The sequence below is a fragment of the Gadus macrocephalus genome, chromosome 3, assembly GCF_031168955.1.
Source record: "Gadus macrocephalus chromosome 3, ASM3116895v1".
Lineage (NCBI taxonomy): Eukaryota > Metazoa > Chordata > Actinopteri > Gadiformes > Gadidae > Gadus > Gadus macrocephalus.
The window spans coordinates 16,629,286-16,634,285 of record NC_082384.1 but is presented as its reverse complement, the minus strand read 5'-3'; the positions used below and the strand labels follow the sequence as shown (position 1 = coordinate 16,634,285).

Sequence of the window (5,000 nt, the reverse complement as noted above, 5' to 3'; positions counted from 1 at the left end):
GAATAACTGTGGATGATGAAATGAGTCATGGAGAATACAAAAATGATAATGATATTAATGCTAATACTACTGCTAATAACAATAATGTAAATAGAACAAATGCTACTTCTATAACAATAAAATAAATACTACTACTACTACTAATACTAATAAAAATAATGTCAATAATACTACTACTAATAACAATAATATTAATAGTAGTAATGCTGCTACTAATAACAATAAAGTAATATTACTAATACTATTTCTAATAATATTAACGTAAATAATACGAATACTACTACTAATAACAATAATGTAAATAATACTAATACCACTAGTAATAACAGTAATGTAAGTCGTATTAATACTACCACTAATAACAGTAATGTAAATAATACTAATACTACTGCTAATAACAATAATATAAATAATACTAATAATACAACTACAAATTAGTATAACAGCATTCAAATATTTTACTCTCGATATTAAAATGAATAAGCGATTAAGGGCCCAAAAGTCCTCTTTCCCAGCAGATCTACAGTACACAGCATCCACCCAGACAGGAAGGAGAGGCGATCGTATGGGACGCCGCTAACGAGGCCCCCTGCTGTCCCCTGTGATGGACGGGCCCCGTGTACCGCTCCACGGCCGTCCTGTGGACAGGCGTCAGCGGGAGGTATTGGTTGGCGCCGGATGGATGTCACACGCGTGCTGCTGTGACGTCGACGGGTCTCGGGGCCCGGGTTTCAGTGCCTGGCTGGGTGTCAGCGCCATGGGTGTCGATGCCTGGGATGTCTTTGTTGTTGCCTTTTATCAGGTCAAGAGGCGCACAACACAACAGAACACACATGCTCTCCTCTCTGTCTCTCCTCCCTCCTTTGCCCGATGTGTTGTCTTTGGTTAGTTATCTCTCTCTCTCTCTCTCTCTCTCTCTCTCTCTCTCTCTCTCTCTCTCTCTCTCTCTCTCTCTCTCTCTCTAACTCTCTCTCTCTCTCCCTCTCTCTCGCTCTCTCTCTAACTCTCTCTCTTTATCTCTCTAGCTCTGTCTCTCTCTCTCAATAAAATAAAATAAATTCATTCAATTAAATTCAATTACAATCCAAATACAAATAAACAATCACATTGCCAAAGCAATTTCAAAATCAAACAAAGGAAAATAACAAACAAGGTGAAATATGGATTTTAAGTGCATGTACTCTGCAAAAAATGAGCAAACGTTGAGGGAGTGAATCAAAGTATTTCCTGGAACTGGGCCACAGAATGAGTCTCTCTCTCTCTCTTTATTTCTCCCTCACACTTATTCCCTCGCTCTTCCTCTCTCTCTCTCTCTTTATTTCTCCCTCACACTTATTCCCTCGCTCTTCCTCTCTCTCTCTCTCTCTCTCTCTCTCTCTCTCTCTCTCTCTCTCTCTCTCTCTCTTCTCTCTCTCTCTCTCTCTCTCTCTCTCTCTCTCTCTCTCTCTCTCTCTCTCTCTCTCTCTCTCTCTCTCTCTCTCTCTCTTTCCATCAATTAGTCAGCGTCAGATGAGTAAAATGGCCGTGCTCTGATGCCAACGCTATCTCTCCCTGGGTTTGGTATTTGAAGGCTGCATGGGACCAGAGGGCAGGCTGTGTATAATTGTTTCCATAGTTACTTAGTGCTTATTGACTCGGAGCATTAAGGCATTCATTAAATATCCACTCACTCACTCCCAGCCAAAACCCTCTCTGAGATCAGAGAGGGAGAGAGGGAGAGGGAGAAAGAGTAAGAGGGAGAGAGGGGGAGAGAGAGAGAAAGAGAGGACGGATACGTTTTTTGCGTCGCACAGACAGACAGATAAACAGATGGACAGACAGACAGCATATGAGCAGTGGAGCAAATAACAATACCCTTCCTCCTCTGTTGTGAGACGTTATTATGGTTAGAAATGGAGAATAACACAACGGGTTCCTCTATAACTCTCTAAATCGAAGTATTTTTTTTACATATATGTCGAAACATATTGAATGTAATAACAATAATGCTGCAATAATAAAAAAGTCCACAATAACAACCCAGAATATACATCTACCAGCTGCTCCTGTGTCTATGAATAAAAAGTGCGTATTCCCCAACCTCCACGGATTCCTGCGAGTCCCGACTAGAACTCTCAAGGCTGTAAAAAAACAATCGTAACATTTGAAGGATGGTTAAAAATACATAAAGTTTGTATTAAGGCGGCGCAATCTTCAATGGAAAACTACAGTAGAAATAAGAGCGTGGAACCTCGCTCAGACCGAGCCAGGAAATGCACCACGGTCACTGTGACCTGCCAATCAGCCCACAGACACACCCCCCCTCTGTTTGCCGACATATTGAAAGGGCTGTGTTAGGGTAAGGGTTTCGATAATGATCTCATGTAAAAATATGTACCAAAGACACCCACACAGTTTGGATTAGGAGATAGAGGTGTTAATAAAGTAAACTCTATTGAAATAGAAGTTGAGCTTATTCCTGATAAACTCTACATGGGCTGAGTCTGTTGCAAACAAACAACCCCTAGTGGCCATTAAAAAGAGAACCAAAATAGACCAATTCAATGTTTAACATTCTGCCGTCATGGCTACCTCCTGCTAAGCTATGTGCTAGGGTTTGTGTGGACACTGCATGGTGGTGATAACTATAAATGCTATTTTAGGTTTTTAAGAGGTGGGTAAATAGAGTTTAAGTGTGTTTACCCTTCAGTACACCCCTGGGCATAACTCAATCTCATTACGTTCAAGTTTTTTAGTTTAAGATTAGTATTCATTCCTGTGTCTCTGCCATAGCCACTGACTGTTTGATTGAGTATGTGAACGGGAGAAAAGAAGAGAGAGAGAGAGAGAGAGAGAGGGAGAGGGAGAGAGAGGAAAGGATGGCGGAGAGGGATTGAGTGGGAGGAGATCGCTACAGGTTATTTTTCTCCCTCCCTCCCTCTCTTCCTCTCTCTCTCTTACCTTCTCCCTCTCCATCTATATCTCTCAACTCCCCCTGTCTCCCTTTCTCTTGCCCTCTCTCTCCCACCAAAAAATCCAAGAGCTCATTTTAAGGCAGTGATTCAGCAAAATTGATTTACAGAAAAGAAAAGTGTGTGTGAAGACATTCTGAAACACCAGCACCAGAGTTGTTGTAGAGAACAATGCTGCAGTACTTTTTTCAAAGCAGTGTACACAAACCCAGCCCGATGCCGGTGCAAAACAACTCCATCATACCCCTTTCAGCAGGAACGTACTGCTCTCCACCTGGTCAGAAAGCAGCAGTCTTATATTTTATACATATAAAATATGTATATATATATTGTACGGTCACTCATGGTAGCACCAGCAACTCAATGTTTAATCGTGTTACTGTTAACATAACGTGGGGATGATCCACCATCTAAGCCCATACATAGGCTGGCGGGTTACTCTATATGACGAGTAAAACACAGCCTTGGTTTACCTTGGATGATTATGCTCCAGAAGTCCTCCTAAATGACGGCGGATATAAATGGAAGCGGCAGCTGCAGATAAGTGCTGCCATGTTTCCACTGCATCTGGACACCAGATGCTTCCTGCCATTCTTCTGTTACTTAAATTCAGATTTAGTTTTATATTACGAGCGTGCGTGTGTGTGTGTTTGGGTGGGTGAGTCAGACAGAGAGCGAAAGAGACAGAGAAAGAGAGAAGAGTGTGTCTGTGTGTGTCGACGGTGAGAGAGTAACCGCCAGAATTAATCCTCAGGGTCAGCACCTCCTCCGGGGAACAACTGGAACTGCAACTGCTCGTTTGCGATTGGGTGGAATTATTGCCCGCTTGGTGTCAATTGGCCAGGCAATGGCGTGATGAAAAATACATCAAATGACACTAATGCTGGGGGAACTGTTGTTTCGGTTGTCGGTACGATATTAGGGTATTTTCACCACACTGGACTCTAAGATTGAGAGTGTTTACAATATGTGTGTGTGTGTGTGTGTGTGTGTGTGTGTGTGTGTGTGTGTGTGTGTGTGTGTGTGTGTGTGTGTGTGTGTGTGTGTGTGTGTGTGTGTGTGTGTGTGTGTGTGTGTGTGTGTGTATGTGCGAGTGTCTAATTGTGTGTGCATGTGTGTGTGTGGTGTGTGTGTGTGTATGCGAAAGTGTCTGATTGTGTGTGTGTGTGTGTTTGTATGTGTCTGTATGCGAAAGTGTCTGATTGTGTGTGTGTGTCTGTGTGTTTGCAAGTGTCTGATTGTGTGCGTGCGTCTGTGTGTATGGGACGCACGTGCGTACCTGATGTGTGTGTGTGTGTGTGTGTGTGTGTGTGTGTGTGTGTGTGTGTGCGCGTGCATGCGTATGTGCCTGCGGGGAAGAGACATATGTGGTCTGGGCCCACTCGGCCGTGGCCTGGGTTGAGTGGTGGATCTCTCGGACTTGTGTTCCTGCAGGCTGAGTTCCGCCTCACCGGCTCCCTCTTCCCTTCCCGGCTCATGCTGTTGTTCAGCGGACGGGTTGCTCCTCTCATATGGCTGAGCTGTTGTGGTATTTATGAGGCGAGCGAGTGAGTGAGTGAGTGAGTGAGTGAGTAAGCGAGTCGGTGAGTATGTGTGTGCGCGAAACAAGTCAAGTCAGGTCAATTGTCTTTGTATAGCCGTTGATTACAGTGAGTCTCAGAGGGGCTCCGGCGGGCCCATAGGACACGTAGACTCCCGCACCGCCCAGACTCTGAGCTCTCCGAAGGGTAAGGGATGAACTCTGACACAGCCAGAGGGACGACGCCTTGAGCAGGCACACAGCAGAGGGGTGTCTCCTTCCAGGAACGGTTGCAATGCAATCGACCCTCACACATAGAGTCAGTGTGTGAGTGAGTTAGTGAGTGAGCTGCCAAGCTTCAAATCCTAAACAGAAAGATAATCAATGAATGAATCTCACGTGATCCCAATTAACCCCAGCTTCTTAAATTGCTTACTTTTTTACTTGTGGTATGAAACCGTCTCAACGTATCCACTCGGTCATGAGTGTTACATGAAACAAGTGCTGCTATATCTGTCATCTGACCTAAA

At 44.0% G+C, this 5,000-nt stretch overlaps 1 protein-coding gene across 1 annotated transcript in view; it reads left to right on the top strand.

Annotated features, from left to right (window-relative positions):
* nr3c2 (nuclear receptor subfamily 3, group C, member 2) overlaps window positions 1-5,000 on the top strand; it is a 35,911-nt gene that overhangs the window by 16,975 nt on the left and 13,936 nt on the right. The gene's annotated exons all lie outside the window — the stretch shown is intronic.